Source organism: Hyperolius riggenbachi, chromosome 3, assembly GCF_040937935.1.
Source record: "Hyperolius riggenbachi isolate aHypRig1 chromosome 3, aHypRig1.pri, whole genome shotgun sequence".
NCBI classification, from domain to species: domain Eukaryota; kingdom Metazoa; phylum Chordata; class Amphibia; order Anura; family Hyperoliidae; genus Hyperolius; species Hyperolius riggenbachi.
The window spans coordinates 264,737,251-264,749,901 of record NC_090648.1 but is presented as its reverse complement, the minus strand read 5'-3'; the positions used below and the strand labels follow the sequence as shown (position 1 = coordinate 264,749,901).

General features: G+C 49.0%; 1 protein-coding gene across 1 annotated transcript in view; it reads left to right on the top strand.

Moving 5' to 3' along the window:
- Window positions 1-3,237: 3,237 nt before the first annotated feature.
- Window positions 3,238-12,651, top strand: part of LOC137561393 (chloride anion exchanger-like) — a 130,138-nt gene continuing 120,724 nt past the window's right edge. Inside the window, exon 1 of the mRNA XM_068272688.1 lies at window positions 3,238-3,304. The gene's annotated coding sequence lies outside the window, so the exon portion shown is untranslated. The remainder of the gene's footprint in view (window positions 3,305-12,651) is intronic.

Sequence of the window (12,651 nt, the reverse complement as noted above, 5' to 3'; positions counted from 1 at the left end):
CCTTCTCCAATGGTTTGGTCTGTTGTGGTTGGCCAAGATGTGCTCGGGAGCAAGAGCGAGGGAACGCATCAAGCGGTTCCTGTGTGCGAGGGGGGAGGAAGAGTGGCGGAGGCACGGGCGGCGATCCTCAGTCACACTTCCGCATCTGTGAGCGTCTCACGTGACGCGTTTCGTCACGACCCACGTGACTTCGTCAGACGTGACGTGGGGGGGTGCGGCATGGCTTCTTATACCTACAGGGAACGCCCACTTCTTGAATACATCTCATGCGACTTAAAAGAGCCATAAAAATTCATCAGTCGCCATCATGTGGCCAAAAACAATTAGTACATAGCAAGACTTTTCAAAGCCAGAGAGCGGTTATCTTCAGAGGAAGGATTTAATGTTTAAGTCTTTGTTTAGACCCTGGGGATGTAAACTCCCACATTTGTATATCCACATAGACTCCTTTCTTAATAATTGTCTATCGTAGTCCCCACGACGAGGGCTGATATTCAGTTTGTAAATCCCCATAAACCTCAAACCGGCCACATCGGAATTATGAACAGATCTGAAGTGTAAGGCCAGAGGATTTAATTTCTTTTGGTCTATAGTGGTACTTCTGATATTGGGAGGGTATATGTTCGTTTGTCAGTTGTCAGTTTGTGGAATCTTGCCATATATTTAAGAATAAAATTTATATATTTTTTCACTAGCTCTGAGCTCCCCATACTCTCTGTTGGCCATACTCTACACAGTCTATTCTATGGAGCTGAACTCCCCATCAGATAAAATCTTTGCAAGATGCTGCACTATGGCCCTCATACTACATGGAAGGGGGTAAAATTGGTCTGTGATCTTTCATTTTCCAAAGACTTTTATCGGACGTGTGTACGCACCTTAAAGAGAGTGAATATATTGAATGTTTCCTATGGGCAGTCTCTTATATTACATAGCAATGATAAGAGCGGATGAAAAAGATTGTATTGTTAGTGGCCACCTTTAGGTCGCTGCATGCCCAATAGAAGTAAGGTGCTTAGCTTTTTTTCATTAGCAGTGCTGAGCAGTGAATGGTACGCACAGTGTGTGAAAGGAAGTAGGCATGGACTATGGAGGGGCATGCTGGGAGCAGTAGTGCCTCTATGGAGGGGCATGGTGGGAGCAGTAGTGCCTCTGTAGAGTGGAGGGACATGCTGGGAGCAGTAGTGCCTCTATGGAGGGGCATGCTGGGAGCAGTAGTGCCTCTATGGAGGAACATGCTGGGAGCAGTAGTGCCTCTATGGAGGGGCATGCTGGGAGCAGTAGTGCCTCAAAGGAGGGGCATGGTGGGAGCAGTAGTGCTTCTATGGAGGGGGGGGGGGGACATGCTTAGAGCTGTAGTACCTCTTTGGAGGGGCATGCTGGGAGCAGAAGTGCCTCTATGGAGGGGTATGCTGGGAGCAGCAGTGCCTCTATGGAAGGGCATGTTGGGAGCAGTAGTGCCTCTATGGAGGGGCATGGTGGGAGCAGTAGTGCCTCTATTGAGTGGGGGGACATGCTGAGAGCTGTAGTACCTCTATGGAGGGGCATGCTGGGAGCAGTAGTGCCTCTATGGAGGGGCATGCTGGGAGCAGTAGTGCCTCTATGGAGGGACATGCTGGGAGCAGTAGTGCCTCTGTGGAGTGGGGGGACATGCTGAGAGCTGCAGTACCTCTATGGAGGGGCATGCTGGGAGCAGTAGTGCCTCTATGGAGGGACATGCTGGGAGCAGTAGTGCTTCTGTGGAGTGGGGGGACATGCTGAGAGCTGTAGTACCTCTATGGAAAGGGCATGCTGGGTGCAGAAGTACCTCTATGGAGGGGCATGCTGGCAGTTGTGGTGCCTCTGTGGAGTGGGGGGGGGGACATGTTGAGAGCTGTAGTGCCTATAGAGGGGGGCACTTGGAAAGAGCTGTACCACACAGAGGCACCACGCCTCTATAGAGGGGACGAATAGACCACCTACTGCTGCTTTAGGGGTGGGTGTAGTAAAAACATGCAGTTACAGCAGTTACAGCAGCTACTCACAAACATGTAGTAAGTTGCAGCAGAAGTTACCCCAGTCAGGAACCAGATTCTTCAGCTTCCTGCTTCGAGGTGCTTCCCCTCTGTACACTGGGGAAGGCTGCACTAAGAGCCATGCTTCTTCCCATGTTAGCTCAGTCCCGATCAGCTGATCACTCTCTCCCTCCCCCGCACTTTGCTGTCGGGACTCGGAGGAGAGGGAAGAAGGGACAAATAGCTGCTGCTTGCTGTGGTCCTCCTGATTTGTGCATGGAGGTCTCGCTCTGCGCTGGATGTGCCTTGTGAGGGTTTCTGCAGACCTGTAGAGTGACAAGACCTCAATGCACGTTGCAGACGCTGCTTCCTACGTCTGGCCGCTGTGTTACCAGCTGCTGATTGGCTACCTTGTTCCTGACTTCTCCGTAGCGACCCGCTGGCTCCCTGCACATACACGCACACAAGGAAATGCTGCGGTGTGCAAAGCGGGCGACTGCGGATTGAAGAACTGCACACTATGTCACATCACATGTGGGGATGTGAAATGTCATGGGGTGGCTCCCCACCCGCCCCAAACATTCTTCCGCCCTAGGAATCGGCCTAGGAGGCCTGCCCATAAATCCGGCCCTGTGAAGGACTAGGCTATACATAATAGAAAAGACAATTACTGTAATGGAGATGAATATGCATAGTGTCTGAAAACGTGCGTTTGAATGAGCGTGTGTGTTTTCCATGCTGACAGGTCTGAACCCTCCCTGAAGCTTCTCCATAGTGCTTGTATGCTTTATTATTCACCTGTGTGCTGGTATTAACATATAAAGGACTGTCATAATCTCAGATTTTCTTTCACAATCTTGGTTCCCTCATGTAGTGCCACTTGTACTCAGCTAGTAACCAATTTGACTGCACATAGGTATTGAGTCCAGTTTTCACACAGTAGTAGTCCTTTACACACCTACGTTTAAATGAGGTTACAGTAATATAAAGCATCATGTTTACCTTTGAATGAAGTTTCAACCCAAATATTACAGATCATATTACAGGATTACCGTTTCCGGATATAAGAGTGCCAAAAAAGTGTTTTAGTATCAATATTACCTTCATTGATCATTGTTTCAAAGGTCACACCATCTTCTTCCATGCTATACAGTTAATTAAGGTTAATGATTACTGCAGAACTGAACACCTTCAAGAACACACGAAACGTTACTTACTAGCAAAAGGAACTTCCTCCACACAACACCTTCTATTGTATTCCTGTATCCAAACTTTGTTTATGAAGATACATGCGTGGAATTTTTTGAAAGGTAAGAAAATGTAGAAACATTTCATGGGAGATTTAAGCTTTCAATTCAAACTAAAGAAATGTATGATATGAACAACAGTACTATATACATATATATATATATATATATATATATATATATATATAAGGCTACAGACAAGTGGTAAGCAAATGTATGTTATTGCATTTTTTTCAATTAGCAGCCTAAAACATGCACTTAAACTGTTGTTTGAATAAAATTAGTTTCATAAGATATCTATCTATTAGAGGTCATTAGGCCATATGCAATTCACTTTTTCACCTGACTTTACTCCTAGGAGATAATTTTTCATCTTCAATTTAGAATACGTTTTCAGCAATTTGCAAAGGAAAAAGTACCAAAAACTAGGAGAAAAGGTACTATCAAAATTATTTTGAGCATTTTTTTGCTTGCTGGGGGTTTAAAACGCATTTTATTGACAAGTTTCAAAATATCACCTAGGAGAAAATTCAGGTGAAAAACTGAATTGCATATGGCCCATTATGTTAATACAATAGGGCTGCTAAACATGTTGTGTGCTTGAGAGCTTTTATTGAACTTCAGGTTTTAATATAGACACTCTTGTTTCATATAGAATGTGGGTATTCTGTGTTTATTTCACCGCAATGGAGGAAAACCAGCTTGTCAAAAAATGTTGTTTTTTATAGACTTGTGGGAACTGAGGTACATCAAAGCATTAGAATTGCTTCTTTTTTTAACACATTTGATAATAATCATTAAGGCAGTTATAAGTCACACACACATTATAAGCATCCTGCAAGTTGTTGTTGCTTCAGGTTACCTGTATACATACAGCTTAATAGTACAGAACTTCATTTTTTTTTTTTTGCTTTTTTGAAACTAAGAAAAAGAGGTGGCACACTACAGCCTTTGCTAAGTGTATATTGTAACGCAACAGAAGAGCACACTACATGTTACGAACCATCACGGTCCTTCCTTTTTTGGAACTATTCTCAATGATTTGACAGCTAGACACATCAACATTGAGCAGTTCACATTGGCAAATTCTGTACCAGCTCCTGAAAAAATTTAAATATGTTTGGCACATCAGTAATACCCACAAGACTATGAATGGCCATGCACATATCCATTTTCCAGCTCATTTTGACTTCACATTGATTGAATCTGACAAAAATATATTGTTCTCAGCATACCCAATCAATTATATTCAATCATATTCATGCAGTATTTATCATGGTACCATTGGAATGATAGCATTGTTCTGCACCAACCAGCACAACAATAAGAGTTTCATTGATTCTCAGCTACATTTCTGCTGAAATCTACACAAGTTCAAGTAGTGAAGATTGATTTCTGAAGAGGGAAGGATTGATCACTTGCTATATCACACAATTATCACCCCATTTATAGCTGGCCCACCAATATTATTTAGTATTTACATAGCTCCGGCATCTTCTGCAGCGCTGTACAGATTATATGTTCTTGTCACTTAACTGTCCCTCAGAGAGACTCACAGTCTAATCCCTACCATAGTCATATATCTGTATTGTGTAGCGTATGTATCATAGTCTATGGCCAATTTAGGGGGAAGCCAATTAACATATCTGTATGTTTTTGGGATGGAGGAAACCAAAGTGCCTGGAGGAAAGCCACGCAGACACAGGAAGAACAAACAAACTCTGTGCAGATAGTGCCCTGCTGCCCTGGCTAGGATTCGAACCAGGTACCCAGCCCTAACCACTACGCCATGGTGCTGCCCTACAATGAAGTCCCTTGGAGAGAACAATGCTCCAAAATCTTGTTCAGGAGCAAAGCCCAAAGGGCCACACTCTGAAAAGCTGCATGCTTCTTTTTTAGAGGGTGCAATCCCCCCTTATCTCTGAGGTTTCTGTTGAGAGGTATTGCATAGGGTACAGCTAAATGGTTAGTTAGCTTAATTAAAGGTAGCTATACAGTAACATATTTTCAAACAATCTTTTAAAAGTTTGATTGGTAAAATGATTTTACCTGATCGTAACAGAATCAACTAAATGGTAAAGCAGGTCAGCAAGCTGTTCATAATATATGTGCTTCTGGACTTGTCAACTCAGTCTCATGCAGTATAGTGCAGTGCAGTGCAGTTTGTAAAGCAGGCATCCTCTCCACACCATCCCACAAACCATAATCCCACCTTAATTATAAATACTGCTCCCTAACACCCTAGAAATTTCACCCAAGATACCAATCAAATATAAACTACTGCCCCCACACCTACATGTTATAGCATCCTCCCCCCAGTGTATGTCACCCCTAATTAAAAAATTGCTCTCTCCTTTTATGTACATAAACTCTTAGTAACTCCTCTCCACCACCAACACCACACAAAAACACCTTTTGTAACTTTAAAAGAATACCAATCGCTTTGTACAGTATCTGCTTCCATTCTAATCCCCCCTTGTGTGTAAGACTATTCACAATCCTCTTGCATACTAGCAAATTCCTTTCCCCTGGCAGTTAACCCTAACATTTCTTAAGCATGAGATATAGTTTATACTGACTGATTTCCCCAACCCTCATGACTTGAAATATCAGAAACAAAAGGGTTTAAAAGCCTACATGCATAAACTGGTGGTCCCCAAATAACAAACAGGTTTCACTCCGGAAGTAGTTGAGTCATGTTTTATACATACATTACTGAAATGTGAATAAGCAATTTACTTTTGGACGACTGGGGAATTTAACATATAGTAGCTAGTGGTGCTCATCTGAGCTAGGATAGCCGAGATACTCGGATATCCTAGCTCTTTTTTCACTATTCGAGCTCGAATACCGAGCTCGAATAGTATTAGCTATCCGGGCTGTGCTATCCGAGCGCACTCGGATAGCAAGCAGCTATCCGGAGATATGATAGCGTCACCAGCTCGGATAGCATCACGTCAGACGTCACCTCGAGTCCTCACAAGCGAATCAGAGGGCTCCCAGCCCTCTGACTGCAGCCAATCACAGAGGGGGAGCCTGGCCAAGCCCCCCTCTATAAATAGCGGGCGCCATCTTGCCTCACTCGTCCTGCTTGCGACTTACTGACTAACTGTACTGAGAGACTGCTCCAGTGCTTTTTGTCTGTGTGCAAGTGCATTTATTGTGTTCTAAACCTAGCGTTTTTACACTCCAACACTTGATATTCAACTGTATTGCTTTGTATTGTAGATAGATTGTATTTTAGGCAGTTTAGTTTGTGTGATTAGGGACTAGGGAGGGAGACTGTCACTGCTGCAGCTGCAGCCAGCAGCTAGGCCCTGTGCCTAGGCAAGGCAGCCTGCCCTGCTCTGTGCTCTAGTCTCTAGTCACCTGTGCTCTCACCTGTCCTACTCCTGTACTACTTCTGTGTTAGATAGATTTGTACTATTTTGTAGTTAGCAAGGCCCAGCTTTACTGCTTTACCTGTCCTGTATCTGCTCTCTGTAATCTAGTCACACCGGTTCTATTATTTAGCTAGATTCTTCTATTGTTTAGTTAGTACTGTAGTGTACTGTAGTCTGTGTATAGGGAATGTCCGTCACCGTGTTACCTAGGGTCTTTGTGTGCGCAGTGCAAGTCTGCGCTCTCCGCACCCTCTCGTTAGTGCTACACCCTTCCTATTGTTTATATTACTTCTATTGTGTATTCACTGACTTGTACTGTACTGTAGTCTGTGTATAGGGACCGTCCGTCACCGCGTTACCTAGGGTCTTTGTGTGCGCAGTGCATGTCTGCGCTGTCCGCACCCTCTCGTTAGTGCTACACCCGTCCTATTTCTTTATATTACTTCTATTGTGTATTCGCTGACTTGTACTGTACTGTAGTCTGTGTATAGGGACACCGTCAGTCAGCGTCAGCTAGGGTCTTTGTGTGCGCAGTGCACGTCTGCGCTGTCCGCACCCTCTCGTTAGTGCTACACCCGTCCTATTGTTTATATTACTTCTATTGTGTATTCGCTCACTTGTACTGTACTGTAGTCTGTGTATAGGGACACCGTCAGTCAGCGTCACCTAGGGTCTTTGTGTGCGCAGTGCACGTCTGCGCTGTCCGCACCCTCTCGTTAGTGCTACACCCGTCCTATTTGTTTATATTACTTCTATTGTGTATTCGCTGACTTGTACTGTACTGTAGTCTGTGTATAGGGACATCGTCAGTCAGCGTCACCTAAGGTCTTTGTGTGCGCAGTGCGCACTCTCTCGTTAGCGCTACACTGATCTCTGCTGTAGAGTACACCTGTCCGTCACCTCACACACCCACCACCAGTCCCACCCCATTAAAGTACCCCACTTGTCCCACCCGCCTATACATAACTTTTTTTTCTTCATTTGTATAATATTAAAAATATACGATGTCTGGCACTGGCAGCCGCCGTTTGGGCAGGGGCAGCAAGGGCATCGGCAAGAGAGGAGGTCGTGAGCGTGGCAGCCGCGCCACAACCACCACCATGCGCAGTTCTGCGTCTGCACCAGTGGCTATTCCGCCATTAGCCACTGGCCATGGACGCCTTGGCCGCCCAACAGCTGGGAGTCATGCTGCAGAGACACAGCAGCAGCAGCAGCGTGTGGCGCAGATGTTCCTCCCACCGCCAGGTCGTAGCCGTCCTATTGAGGAGAAGGACGTAGACTCTGTGGTGGAACTGATGGTGGATGAGCAGGCCACCATTAGCTCTGAAACCGAGTCCTCCACCCCCGCCACCACTCCTGTTTGCAAGAGCAGCAGCAGCCGCCCAGCACTGCCTGGGGAGGAGGAGTGCAGTTCTCCAGCCCCAGCGGGCAACACCAGCACCCTGTCACTCAGCACCTTCTTACCCCCAAGCACAGCGGGGCTATGGAGTGCTGTTGCGGCAGAATTGGCAATGGAGGAGGAAGAAATGCTGATGGGCACTTTGGGGGATGATGCTTTGGACAGTCAGACAGTGATGACTGTCCCTCAGCCCATGCATGCAGAAGGGGAGTTTGTGGGGTCATCCCAGCAGGACATGTTTGCGGAGGGGGAGGATGATGATGACAGGGTGAAGGACAGAGACTGGGTGGCAGATCCTGAGGATGCCATCAGCTTTGAGGAGGAGGAGGAGGATGCGTCTGTGGGCCTTGCTAGAAGGATCAGCATCGCAGGCATAGGCAGGATCAGAAGTAGGGGTGGTATGCAGGCCACACAGGGTGCTGATCCGGAGGCGGAGAGTTCTGCCAGTGCCACCAGCCGCACCAAGAAAACTCCCCCAACCACCACAGGGAGACCAGCGGCAGCAGCACCTTCCAGCCGAAGGGGCAACTTCACCTCCCCAATTTGGAATTATTTCACCCTGCCATATGTGGAGGGCAAGTATGCCACCTGCAACCAGTGCCGCCAGCAGCTCAACAGAGGGAAGGAGCCCTCTGCGTACGGCACCACGGTCAACCATCTGGCAGGGAAACACTTTCATGAGCATGAGGAGTTCATGAAGTTGAAGGAAGCTGGCAGTGGCAGTGGCAGACCCGCCACCACTGTGAAGCCGTCGGCAGCAGCCACCCGCCCTCCTCCACCTCCTCCAGCAGCACCAGCAGGAGTGCGTCAGAAACGCACTGCTCCTCCTCCCTCTGCAACTCCTGCCGCCGGCACTGAGGCCTGTTGTGGCAGCAGCCACCCGCCCTCCTCCACCTCCTCCAGCAGCACCAGCAGGAGTGCGTCAGAAACGCACTGCTCCTCCTCCCTCTGCAACTCCTGCCGCCGGCACTGAGGCCTGTTGTGGCAGCCAGTCCTCAGTGGCCTCCTCTGCTCCCTCCACCGATTCCTGTGCCAGCAAAAGACGTCGCCAGACCCTGCTCAGCGACACCTTCCAGGGGGTGGTCAGGGTTCTGCCTCCCAGCAGCCGTTGCGTGCAACAGCTGAATGGCTTGCTGGCACGGGCCATGTGCTCCCAACGCCTGCCTTATTCCCTTGTGCAGGAGGGGAGCGACATGCGTGCGCTCCTGATGTGTGCAGCCCCCAATTGGCCAATCCTCAGCCGACATTATTTTGCACGCACGGCCATCCCTGCACTTCACCGCTCTGTGATAGCCAATGTCGGGAGAGGGCTGGAGCACGCGGTGGGTCAACGGGTCCACGTCACCATGGACTCGTGGAGCAGCCGGTTTGGGACAGGCCGCTATCTGTCCTTCACCGTGCATTGTGCAAGGGGGTGAGGAGGGGGGAGCAGCATCGGGCACTGTCAGAGCAGCAGCAGCAACAACGCAGTGGGTGGTGCCACCATGCAGGGTCAGCGGAATTGCAGCAGGTTCCTCTGATCCGCTTCCATCCTCCGGCACACCAGCCCAAACCCCCCACCTCAGCAGCAGCGTGAAGCCCCGCCACTGCCAAGCGCTGCTGGAATTGGTCAGCCTGGGGAAGACCAAACTGATGGCGAACCATGTTCTGGCCAAACTCCGAGAGCAGGAGAGGAATTGGCTGACCCCCACAGGCCTCAGATTCGGAGAGGTGGTGTCCGACAATGGGGCAAACCTGGTTGCTGCAATCAGCAGGGGAGACCTGACCCACATCCCCTGCCTGGCGCACGTCCTGAACCTGGTAATCCAAAAGTTCCTGCGGACCTACCAGGGGATGGACAGACTCCTTGAGGCGGCAAGGAAGGTTGTGCGTCATTTCCGGCACTCGCCTGCAGCCGTAGCGAGCCTGGAAGAGGTGAAGAAGGAGCTGCACCTGCCACAGCACCAGCTCATGATCGATGTTCCAACTCGCTGGAACTCCACCCTGGCGATATTGGAGCATCTGGTTGAACAGAGGCAGGCTGTCAGCCAGTACCTTGCACGAGCAACAGTTGCCTCCATCACTGCAACTGGGCGTGCCGCCACCAACCTCCCGTCCATCATCTCCACGGAGGACTGGGGGCACATGCAGCAGGTGTGCTCAGTGCTGGTCCCTTCCTGCAGGCCAGAGGGAGCGGCAGCCTTGGACCAGCAGGAGCTGCAGGCAGCTTCACAGGTCACCTCTGAGGAGGAGGGCTCGGAGTTGGTGGATGTCCCTGACCTTGCTGCTGATGAGGGGGAGCAGCAGAGCGCAGCTGGACTGGTGCGGGGTGGAGAGAGGATGATGTGGAGGAGGCAGAGGAAGAGGAGGACAGCACTGTCGGCTCTGGGGCTGCCGATGATATGCCAGCAGACGTGGCCAGACTCTTCCCAATGGCAGCGACCATGCTGAGGCGCTTGCGCAAGGACCCAAGGGTCATCCAGATGAAGCAGAGGGAAGACATCTGGATCTGCATGATGCTGGACCCACGTCTGAAGGGGAAGCTCAGCCAGTTCCTGCCTGCAGGAGGAGACGGGAAATGAGGGATTTGCAGTTGTCCCTTGTTGAGCGCTTGGAGGAAGCCTTCCCTCAGCCATCCACCCCCACTGTCCAGCCAGCACAGAGGCAGCAGCAGGTGCCTGCATCCACCAGCAGCAAGCGCACGCGCACCACAGACCTGCTGTCTCTGACCAACGAGCTCTACATAAGTGTAGAGCTGCCAAGGACTAGAGAGGAGGTGCCTGCAGCAGCATCCTTCTCCAGTCACAGGCAGCGCTTGACCCGCATGGTGGCTGACTACATGGGGTCCTTCAGCGGGCTTGACAGCGTGGCCCCTGTTGATCCCATGGAGTATTGGGTCAAGCACCTGCCGATCTGGAGCGAGCTTGCGCAGTATGCCCTGGAAGTGCTCTCCTGCCCCCCTTCCAGCGTACTGTCGGAGCGTTGCTTCAGTGCAGCCGGTGGAGTCTTCACTGAGAAGCGATCTCGTCTGTCTCACAAGTCTGTGGACAGACTGACGTTTCTCAAAATGAACCATGCTTGGGTGGAAGGCGAATTCCTGGCCCCTGTTATCGGCGAGAGGGGGACATGAAGTGGCGCACACAAATTACACCTGCTGCTGCTGCTGTATTTCTTCCTGCTGTCTGTGTCTCCACTGCCAGGGAAAACATTACAAGGTGCTGCTGCCCATGCGCCACCAGCTATGACGCTCAAAAATAGCTGCCTGCCCTGCATTATTTATTTTGAAAAAAAAAATGTAAATTATTTTAGAGGTTGAAAACTGTGCTGTCCCAATTGTGTATTGGACACAATGTGGGCTTCACGACCGCTGTCTGGAACCTTATGCTGTTTATTTACGGCCCTGGTACCACCGCCAGGAACCAGGGCCTATTATGTCTCGCTGCCTGCCCTCCTGCTGCCTGCTGCCAGTCTGCCACACACTCATCCTCCTCACGCTGCCTGCTGTTGTATTTCCTCCTGCTGTCTGTGTCTCCACTGCCAGGGAACACATTACAAGGTGCTGCTGCCCATGCGCCACCAGCTATTACGCTCAAAAATAGCTGCATCAATTTGATAAAAAAAAATTGTAATTCATTTAGAGGTGTCCGGATTGAAAACTGTGATGTCACAATTGTGCATTGGACACAATGTGGGCTTCACGACCGCTGTCTGGAACCTCATGCTGTTTATTTACGGCCCTGGTACCACTGCTAGGAACCAGGGCCTATTATGTCTCGCTGCCTGCCCTCCTGCTGCCTGCTGCCATTCTGCCACACACTCATCCTCCTCACGCTGCCTGCTGTTGCATTTCCTCCTGCTGTCTGTGTCTCCACTGCCAGGGAACACATTACAAGGTGCTGCTGCCCATGCGCCACCAGCTATTACGCTCAAAAATAGCTGCATCAATTTGAATTTTTTAGAGGTGTCCGGGTTGAAAACTGTGCTGTCCCAATTGTGCATTGGACACAATGTGGGCTTCACGACCGCTGTCTAGAACCTCATGCTGTTTATTTACGGCCCTGGTACCACCGCTCGGAACCAGGGCCTATTATGTCAGTCACATCACACTGCCTGACACACACTACTCCTCCTCCTGTAGCTGCATTGAGCTTCTGCTGTCTGTGTGCTGCTACCACTGCCAGGGAGAACAGAAGAAGAACTATTTTTTCTGCTGCCACCAACTCTCCTACCAGCTATTAAATTTACCACACTACAACTTGCAACTACTTCCTCCTCCTGCTGATGTCTGTGTTTTACCACCGCCAGGGTACACAGAAAAAGGCGCTGTGGCTTGCAATGTGCCACTACCTATTATGCCATGAACACAAATATAACTATGGTGTTGTTATTAAAATAAAATATTTCCACAAATGAAGTAAAAAAAAAATTACAAAAGAAAGGAAAACCAAGACACATAATATAATGATAGCGAAGAAGAGGAAGAAGAAGAAGATATAGAAGAAGAAGATATAGAAGAAGGAGTTATTGAAGAAGAAGAAGAAGAAAAACGCGCTGTGGCTTGCAATGTGCCACTACCTATTATGCCATCAACACAAATATAACTATGGTGTTGTTATTAAAATAAAATATTTCCACAAATGAAGTAAAAA